The sequence below is a fragment of the Lipotes vexillifer genome, unplaced genomic scaffold, assembly GCF_000442215.2.
Source record: "Lipotes vexillifer unplaced genomic scaffold, Lipotes_vexillifer_v1.1 scaffold1315, whole genome shotgun sequence".
Taxonomy (NCBI): domain Eukaryota; kingdom Metazoa; phylum Chordata; class Mammalia; order Artiodactyla; family Lipotidae; genus Lipotes; species Lipotes vexillifer.
This window is the reverse complement of record NW_006785785.1, coordinates 1,715,049-1,725,901: the sequence shown is the minus strand read 5'-3', so window position 1 is coordinate 1,725,901 and position 10,853 is coordinate 1,715,049. Positions and strand designations below refer to the sequence as shown.

At 37.9% G+C, this 10,853-nt stretch overlaps 1 protein-coding gene and 1 pseudogene across 1 annotated transcript in view; one reads left to right on the top strand and one right to left on the bottom strand.

Moving 5' to 3' along the window:
* DRC8 (dynein regulatory complex subunit 8) overlaps positions 1-10,853 on the top strand; it is a 129,639-nt gene that overhangs the window by 49,665 nt on the left and 69,121 nt on the right. The gene's annotated exons all lie outside the window — the stretch shown is intronic.
* On the bottom strand, positions 10,081-10,467 carry LOC103081862 (40S ribosomal protein S15a pseudogene; annotated as a pseudogene).

The window sequence follows — 10,853 nt, the reverse complement described above, 5'->3', positions numbered from 1 at the left end:
CGGCATGTGGGATCTTCCTGGACCAGGGCACGAACCCGTGTCCCCTGCATCAGCAGGCAGACTCTCAACCACTGCGCCACCAGGGAAGCCCCCCCCAATTTTTTTATTTTAATAACTTTATTTTATTTGATTTTCTCCCTCCCTCCCTCCCTCTCGCCCTTGCTTCCTTTCTCCCTTTTCTTCTGAGCTGTGTGGCTGACAGGGTCTTGGTGTTCAGGCCAGGTGTCAGGCCTGTGCCTCTGAGGTGAGAGAGCCAAGTTCAGTACATTGGTCTACCAGAGACCTCTTGGCTCCACATAATATCTAATGGCAAAACCTCTCCCAGAGATCTCCATCTCAACGCTAAGACCCAGCTCCACTCAACGACCAGCAGGCTACAGTGCTGGACACCCTATGCCAAACAACTAGCAAGACAGGAACACAACCCCACCCATTAGCAGAGAGGCTGCCTAAAATCATAATAAAGTCACAGATACTCCAAAACACACCACTGGACGTGGTCCTGCCCACCAGAAAGACAAGATCCAGCCTCATCCATCAGAACACAGGAACTAGTCCCCTCCACCAGGAAGCCTACACAATCCAGTAAATCAACCTTAGCCACTGGGGGCAGACACCAAAAACAAAGGGACCTATGAACCTGCAGCCTGTGAAAAGGAGACCCCAAACACAGTAAGTTAAGAAAAATGAGAAGACAGAAACACACAGCAGATGAAGGAGCAAGGTAAAAACCCACCAGACCAAACAATGAAGAGGAAATAAGAAGTCTACCTGAAGCAGAATTCAGAGTAGTGACAGTAAAGATGATCCAAAACCTTGAAAATAGAATGGAGAAAATACAAGAAATGTTTAACGAGGACCTAGAAGGACTAAAGAGCAAACAAACAACAATGAACAACACAGGAAATGAAACTAAAAATTCTCTAGAAGGAATCAATAGCAGAATAACTGAGGCAGAAGAATGGATAAGTGATCTGGAAGATAAAATACTGGAAATAACTACCTCAGAACAGAATAAAGAAAAAAAGAATGAAAAGAATTGAGGACAGTCTTAGAAACTTCTGGAACAACATTAAATGCATGAATATTCGAATTATACCGGTCCCAGAAGAAGAAAAGAAAAAGAAAGGAACTGAGAAAATATTTGAAGAAATTATGTTTGAAAGCTTCCCTAATATGGGAAAGGAAAGAGTTAATTCAGTCCAGAAAGTACAGAGAGTCCCATACAGGATAAATCCAAGGAGAAACAAGCCAAAACACATATTCATCAAACTATCAAAACTTAAACATGCAGAAAAAATATTAAAAGCAGCAAGGGAAAAACAAGAAATAACATACAAGGGAATCCCCATAAGGTTAACAGCTGATCTTTCAGCAGAAACTCTGCAAGCCGGAAGTGGGTAGCAGGACATATTTAAAGTGATGAAAGGGAAAAACCTACAACCAAGATTACTCTACCCAGCTAGGATCTAATTTAGATTCAACAGAGAAATTAAAACTTTTACAGACAAGCAAAAGCTAAGAGAATTCAGCACCACCAAACCAGCTTTACAACAAATGCTGAAGGAAATTCTCTAGGCAGGAAATACAAGAGAAGGAAAAGACCTACAATAACAAACCCAAAACAATTAAGAAAACGGTAATAGGAACATACATATCGATAATTACCTTAAATGTAAATGGATTAAATGCTCCCGCCAAAAGACATAGACTGGCTAAATGGATACAAAAACAAGACCTGTATATATGCTATCTACAAGAGACCCACTTCAGACGTAGGCACACATACCGACTGAAAGTGAGTGGATGGAAAAAGATATTCCATGCAAATGGAAATCAAAAGAAAGCTGGAGTAGCAATTGTCATATCAGACAAAATAGACTTTAAAATAAAGACTGTTACAGGAGACAAAGGACACTACATAATGATCAAGGGATCAATCCAAGAAGAATATATAACAATTGTAAATATTTATGCACCCAACATAGGAGCACCTGAATACATAAGGCAAATGCCAACAGCCATAAAAGGGGAAATTGACAGTAACACAATCATAGTAGGGGACTTTAACATCTCATTTTCACCAGTGGACAGATAATCCAAAATGAAAATAAATAAGGAAACACAAGCTTTATATGATACATTAAACAAGATGGACTTAATTGATATTTATAGGACATTCCATCCAAAACGACCGAATACACTTTATTCTCAAGTGCCCATGGAACATTCCCCAGGATAGATCATATCTTGGGTCACAAATCAAGCCTTGGTAAATTTAAGAAAATTGAAATCATATCAAGTATCTTTTCTGACCAAAATGCTATGAGACTAGATATGAATTACAGGAAAAAATCTGTAAAAAATACAAACACATGGAGGCTATATGCCTCCATGGCAATATACTACTTAATATACTACTTAATAACCAAGAGATCACTGAAGAAATCAAAGAGGAAAACAAAACATACCTAGAAACAAATGACACTGAAAACATGATGCCCCAAAACCTATGGGATGCAGCAAAAGCAGTTCCAAAAGGGAAGTCTATAGCAATACAGTCCTACCTCAAGAAACAAGAAACATCTCAAATAAACAACCTAACCTTACACCTAAAGCAGTTAGAGAAAGAAGAACAATAAAAAACCAAAATTAGCAGAAGGAAAGAAATCATAAAGATCAGATCAGAAATAAATGAAATAGAAATGAAGGAAACGATAGCAAAGATCAATAATACTAAAAGCTGGTTCTTTGAGAGGATAAACAAAATTGATAAACCATTAGGCAAACTCATCAAGAAAAAACGGGAGGGCTTCCCTGGTGGCGCAGTGGTTGAGAGTCCGCCTGCCGATGCAGGGGACACGGGTTCGTGCCCCGGTCAGAGAGATTGAGTGGACAGAATACCACAGAGAAGAGGAGACAGACAAAGGGGCAGACACAGAAACAGAGACAGGCAGGGAAGAAAAAAAAAAAACAAAAGAAAAAACGGGAGAAGACTCAAATCAACAGAATTAGAAATGAAAAAGGAGAAGTAACAACTGACACTGCATAAATACAAAGAATCATGAGAGATTACTACAAGCAACTATATGCCAATAAAATGGACAACCTGGAAGAAATGGACAAATTCTTAGCAAAGCACAACCTTCCAAGACTGAACCAGGAAGAAATAGAAAATATGAACAGACCAATCACAAGCACTGAAATTGAGACTGTGATTAAGTATCTTCCAACAAACAAAAGCCCAGGACCAGATGGCTTCACAGGCGAATTCTATCAGACATTTAGAGAAGAGCTAACACCTATCCTTCTCAAACTCTTCCAAAATATAGCACCGGGAGGAACACTCCCAAACTCATTCTGCAAGGCCACCATCATCGTGATATCAAAACCAGACAAAGATGTCACAAAGAAAGAAGACTACAGGCCAATATCACTGATGAACATAGATGCAAAAATCCTCAACAAAATACTAGCACACAGAATCCAACAGCATATTAAAAGGATCATATACCATGATCAAGTGGGGTTTATCCCAGGAATGCAAGGATTCTTCAGTATACTCAAATGAATCAATGTGATAAACCATATTAACAAATTGAAGGAGAAAAACCATATGATCATCTCAATAGATGCAGAAAAAGCTTTCAACAAAATTCAACAGCCATTTATGATAAAAATCCTCCAGAAAGTAGGCATAGAAGAAACTTACCTCAACATAATAAAGGCCATATATGACAAACCCACAGCCAACTTCGTTGTCAATGGTGAAAAACTGAAACCATTTCCTCTAAGATCAGGAACAAGACAAGATTGCCCACTCTCACCACTGTTATTCAACATAGTTTTGGAAGTTTTAGCCACAGCAATCAGAGAAGAAAAAGTATTAAAAGGAATCCAAATCAGAAAAGAAGTAAAGCTGTCACTGTTTGCAGATGGCATGATACTATACATAGAGATTCCTAAAGATGCTACCAGAAAACTACCAGAGCTAATCAATGAATTTGATAAAGTAGCAGGAACAAAATTAATGCACAGAAATCTCTTGCATTCCTATACACAAATGATGAAAAATCTGAAAGAGAAATTAAGGAAGCACTCCATTTACCACTGCAGCAAAAAGAATAAAATACCTGGGAATAAACCTACCTAAGGAGACAAAAGACCTGTATGCCGAAAACTATAAGACACTGATGAAAGAAATTAAAGATGATACAAACAGATGGAGAGATATACCGTGTTCTTGGATTGGAACAATCAACATTGTGAATATGACTCTACTACCCAAAGCAATCTACAGATTCAATGCAATCCCTATGAAACTACCAATGGCATTTTTCACAGAACTAGAACAAAAAATTTCACAATTTGTATGGAAACACAAAAGACCCAGAATAGCCAAAGCTGTCTTGAGAAAAAAAATGGAGCTGGAGGAATCAGGCTCCCAGACTTCAGACTATACTACAAAGCTACAGTAATCAAGGCAGTATGGTACCGGCATAAAAGCAGAAATATAGATCAGTGGAACAGGATAGAAAGTCCAGAGGTCAACCCATGCACATATGGTCACCTTATCTTTGATAAAGGTGGCAAGAATATACAACGGAGAAAAGACAGCCTCTTCATTAAGTGGTGCTGGGAAAACTGGATAGCTGCATGTAGAAGAATGAAATTGCAACACTCCCTAACACCATACACAAAAATAAACTCAAAATGGATTAAAGACCTAAATGTAAGGCCAGACACTATAAAACTCTTAGAGGAAAACATAGGCAGAACACTCTATGACATAAATCACAGCAAGATCCTGTTTGACCCACCTCCTAGAGAAATGGAAAGAAAAACAAAAAGAAACAAATGGGACCTAATGAAACTTCAAAGCTTTTGCACGGCAAAGGAAACCATAAACAAGACCAAAAGACAACCCTCAGAATGGGAGAAAATATTTGCAAATGAAGGAACTGACAAAGGATTAAATCTCCAAAATTTACAAGCAGCTCATGCAGCTCAATATCAAAAAAACAAACAACCTGGGCTTCCCTGGTGGCGCAGTGGTTGAGATTCCACCTGCCGATGCAGGGGACATGGGTTCGTGCCCTGGTCCGGGAAGATCCCACCTGCTGCGGGTGGCTGGGCCCGTGAGCCATGGCTGCTGAGCCTGCACGTCCGGAGCCTGTGCTCCGCAACAGGAGAGGCCACAACGGTGACAGGCCCACGTACTGCAAAAAAAAAACCCCCAAACAACCCAATCCAAAAATGGGCAGAAGACCTAAATAGAAATTTTCTAAGGAAGATATACAGATTGCCAACAAACACATGAAAGGATCCTCAACATCAGTAATCATTAGAGAAATGCAAATCAAAACTACAATGAGGTGTCACACAAATCAGAATGGTCATCATCAACAAATCTACAAACAATAAAGCTAGAGAGGGTGTTGTTGGTAATGTAAATTGATACAGCCACTATGGAGAACAGTATGGAGGTTCCTTAAAAAACTGAAACTAAAACTACCATACGACCCAGCAATCCCACAACTGGGCATATACCCTGAGAAAAACATAATTCAAAAAGAGTCATGTACCACAATGTTCATTGCAGCCCTACTTACAACAGTCAGGACATGGAAGCAACCTAAGTTTCCATTGACAGATGAATGGTTAACGAAGATGTGCCACATATATACAATGGAATGTTACTCAGCAATAAAAGGAAACGTAATTGAGTTATTTTTAGTGAGGTAGATGGACTGAGAGTTTGTCATACAGAGTGAAATAAGTCAGAAAAAGAAAAAGAAATACCGTATGCTAACACATATATATGGAATCTAAAAAAATAAAAAAGGTTCTGAAGAATGTAGGGGCAGGACAGAGGTAAAGATACAGACATAGAGAGTGGACTTGAAGACATGGGGAGGGGGAAGGGTAAGCTGAGAGGAAGTGAGAGAGTGGCATGGACTTATATATACTACCAGATGTAAAATAGATAGTGGGAAGCAGCCACATAGCACAAGGAGATCAGCTCGGTGCTTTGTGACCACCTAGAGGGGTGGGATAGGGAGTGTGGGAAGGAGACGCAAGAGGGAGGGGATATGGGGATATATGTATATGTATAGCTGATTCACTTTGTTATAAAGCAGAAACTAACCATTGTAAAGCGATTATATTCCAATAAAGATGTTATAAAAAATAAAATAAAGGAGTAGAGAGAATTGGCCAGTAGTGGAGTAATCACACTAGCCTGTTTAAGAACTGGTGGTATGGACAAATGGCCCCCAGGCAATTATAATTCATAGGGCCTTCCATCTGTAGATGGATAGAAGTTCTGGTAGAAAATCAGTTTGGTTTTGGATAGGTTGAGTTTCAAGAGGTGAGATATGTAGTAGAAATATAGGACTGTCACTTGGATGAGAGAGGGCTTCAAGTTAAACAAATAGATGTGCTAGTCCACAGCATGAAGTCTTCAGACACTGAGAGTGTGTAATTAATACATTAAATTCACGAAGTATTTTTGTAATAATTCATATATTTGTAGTTCTGTATATCTTGTAAACAAATGCTTCCACTAAAGGCATGACAAATATATTATGAGAAGTTTAGTTTATCATGACATATTAGAATTTAAAATTATATAAGGGGGAATTTCCTAGTGGTCCAGTGTTTAGGACCTTGCACTTTCACTGCCAGGGCCGTGGGTTCCGTCCCTAGGTGGGGAACTAAGATCCTGCAAGGCATATGATGTGGCAAAAAAAAAAAAAGATTCAGTTTGACTTTGGTTTGGATCATAATCATGTGAGACCCTTCCATATTGTTGCATTTTACTACACTAAAAAGCACTAAGTCCCTTTATATATTTTCTGCAATCCTTCCATTTTCTATATGTTTTCTATTCAAGTTGTATTTTCCTCATTTTAGTTTTTCTATTCATTCTAATTTTCTTTCCATTGCTTTATTCCCTACTAAGTTGTCTCTATTAAAGAATGAAAACCAACCTAATTCTGTTTTTTAAAATTTTGGGTTGGGAATTCCCTGGAGGACCAGTGGTTAGGAGTGCGTGCTTTCAGTGCCGAGGGTGCCAGCATGGCGTAGCCAAAAAATAAATAATATTTTGGGTTAAGTTTTTACTGTTTTTTTTTTTGTTGTTTGCTTGATTTCTTTCTGTTGTTATGAAATGTTCCCTGAAGCTGGGTAAGCAGAAATATAATAAAATAAAACTTGCTTGCAATCTTTCATGTCTGGCTAGAACCCCCATTTTAGTATGTACATGACCTGTAACTTTTAAGACCCTATGATGGAATCATGTTAAAAATAGACTATACTCTATTTACAATAGCCAGGACATGGAAGCAATCTAAGTGTCCATTGACATGAATGGATAAAGAAGATGTGGCACATATATACAGTGGAATATTACTCAGCCATAAGAAGAAATGAAAATGAGTTATTTGTAGTGAGGTGGATGGACCTAGAGTCTGTCATACAGAGTGAAGTAAGAAAGAGAAAAACAAATACCGTATGCTAACACATATATATGGAATCTAAGAAAAAAAATACGGACCTAAGTGCAGGACAGGAATAAAGACACAGACATAAGAGAATGGACTTGAGGACACGGGGAGGGGGAAGGGGAAGCTGGGACAAAGTGAGAGAGTGGCATGGACATATATACACTACCAAGTGTAAAATAGATGCTAGTGGGAAGCAGCTGCATAGCACAGGGAAATCAGCTTGGTGCTTTGTGTCCACCTAGAGGGGTGGGATAGGGAGGGTGGGAGGCAATACGCAAGAGGGAGGAGATATGGGGATGTGTGTATATGTATAGCTGATTCACTTTGTTATACAGCAGAAACTAACACACCATTGTAAAGCAATTATACTCCAATAAAGATGTTAAAAATAGGCTATAAAACTGGTCACAGTTGGAACAATTATCTTCAGTAGGAAACAAAAACTTAGGACCCCTAAATCCTATTTCATTGTGCCATATATTAATGTAAAATTATACAATTTGTTGTGTCTTGTTTTTTACACCTCTTACAAGCATTATAAAACTTACACATAAAAACATTTCAAAGATTCAAAGCTTCCTATTATGCAGAATTACAGATATATCAATCTTAAATGCCAACTCTTGTACATGATAATATTTATTTGTAACCTAAGCAAGTTTTTAAAAGCAATGAGAAGAAGAGTAATGTAGCTAAAAGAATAGAATCTTTGAAGCCATACAGGCTTGAATATTTAATTTCTCATTTACTAGATATTTTTCCTCAAGTCATTTATTTAACTTTTTTAAGCCTCAGTAACTTCATCGTTTAAATAAGGATATTAATGCCTAATCCAGATGATTTTTGTGGGAAATAATTATAGCAGCTCACACCTACGAAGCACTCTCGTGTGCCAGAGTCTCTATGTATGTTGTTCCCTTTAATCCTCACAGCAGTGTTGCAAGGTAGTTGTCGTCATCGTCATCATGATCATCACCATCGCCCCCACTTTATATATGAGGAAACTGAGGCTTAGGAAGTTTGGTACTTTGCTGTAGCTAGTATGACCTTGTAGATTCAAGCCAGTTCTCTCTGATTCCAGAGCTCTAGCTTTTAGATAAAATCGTGTATATAAAACCCTTGGATCTGATATATACTACATGTATAAAATTTGTTCAAGCCTATTCTCCATACCCATCCTGCAAATGAAGCTAAAATGTTCCATATTTCACATTTTAGGATACAAAGTAAAGGCAATCCCCAAGTTACAAATTCCCAATGTAACAGAATAAAAATAGCTTATGTTTTTGAGTGCTTACTATGTGCCCAACACTTTACATAAAGCATTTAATGCCCATGGTGGCGCTATGGAATAGGTAACTCTCATTAGCTCCATTGTACAGATTGAGGACTAGGGCACAGAGAGGTTAAGTAACTTGTGCAAGGTTACATACTACCTTGGTGAAGATGGGATCTGAGTAGTGCGTCCAGAGTGTATGGACTACATTATTTATAAATATTTTAAAGAATACAGTGCCAAGTATATAAGGGATGTTCAACCAATATTTGTTGAGTAAATGAATAAACTAATGAATGAAACAAACATGGGCTCTCCTTTACCCTTTTCACTCTAAGCCTCCAGTTAGTAACTAACTTATTCTGGAAACACCATCTGAAATTATCTGAACTACTGTTTCTTTCCCATCACCTTCTTCATTCTTTCAAGAATTATATAATCGCTCTATTTAAGTTCTCAAATGTGGCTAAATATGGTGGTGTATATCTGTAGTCATAGGTGGTTAGGAGAGAAAGGCTAGAAGCTTGTCTGACCTATAGAATGCAATGCTTATTGGGTATTTGCATTAAGTTTAGCATCTATGTGGTTATTCTTTTTTTAAAATCATTTAATCATTCATATAACAACTTTTATTGAGCACTAAGTATCCACTATGTGTCTGCTTTGTGCTATGGCCTGGGTTTATAAACGTGATGAGAACAGATGAAGCCTCTGACTTTACTGAGTTTACAGTCTAATGGGGGTCAGCATCCCGGGGCGGCAGCGGGTGGCGGGGGACAGTCAAACAATTACAAAGTTATGGGGAAGCATAGGGCACAGTGAGGATACATTCATCATCTATTCTCTGGATCACTGTATGAATCTTCTAACCATTTCTTTGCTTCCAGTTGAGTTTTCCTCCTAGCATCAAGAGTGATCTTCCTTGATTATAAATCTAGTCTGATACTCCGTAATTTATAAATCCTAACTTGATACCTATTGCCCTTAGAATAAAATCCAAATTCCTTTAATATGTCTTACTAAAAATGACCCTTAATAATGTCGAGTTTGTCCCCACCTTGCAATCTCTCTTCTAGTTACATCCAATTATAAGGAAGTAAAGGAGCAAAAACTTGAACTTTTCCTTATGCTTTTTAGTTTCTTTTCTGAAACTGTAGTACAATTTTGTTTCTTGTTACTTTGAATTACTTTTGAAGGAAGAGAAAAATAATTGACCAAAGTTAACATAAAGGATATGATTTTTTGTTGTTGTTGTTGTTCTCTGAGGCATTTTATTTGCACGTATGTATTACATCCCTAGAAAAATAATCCAAGGATTTTCCCTACTGTGTGTTTTCGTCTTGCTTCTTCATGGTCCATGATGCCAGCTGAGGTTGTCAGTACACTGAAACCAAACTGATGGGATGGGAGCAGGTTATTCTGCCATTTTTCTAGATCTTTGAGTTGCACATCAAACCTGGGGCTGATCACACTTAGCCTGCCTGTGAGGTTCACAACAATTTTCCCAGCCCTGTGGTCATCAGTGATTTCAAATTCGCCAATGTAACTATGCTTCATCATCACAGTCAGAAACCTGACGATGACTTTGGAGCACGACCTAATAAGAGCCTCTTGTTTGCCTCTCTTTTTGGCATTGTCGATACTCTTGAGAGCATCAGTCAGGACATTCATACGCACCATTATTGCGGCATGGAAAGATGGCGGGAAGAGCAAGGATATGATTTTTAAAAGCACAGTTAATTAGTGTTAAGAATTCGTGGGAAATGGAGGGTACACAACAATTGAAAAAAGTATTCCTGTTTGTTGACACTTAAAAATACTGCTAAGATTCTTATTTTATCAAAATAGATAAACCTTCCATCAGTATACAATATATTTTAAAATACATAAGATACTCTGACATATATTACAGTTGTTCTGTTATAAAAATGTGCTTGTTAACTAGTATTTCTGATATTATTTCATCATCTGACCATCTTGTAAAACTGCTTATTTCCACATATAGTCATTCCATATTTTGCTAAATGGGCACTCTATAAAAAGTAACATTTTTTAGAACACCTGCTGAA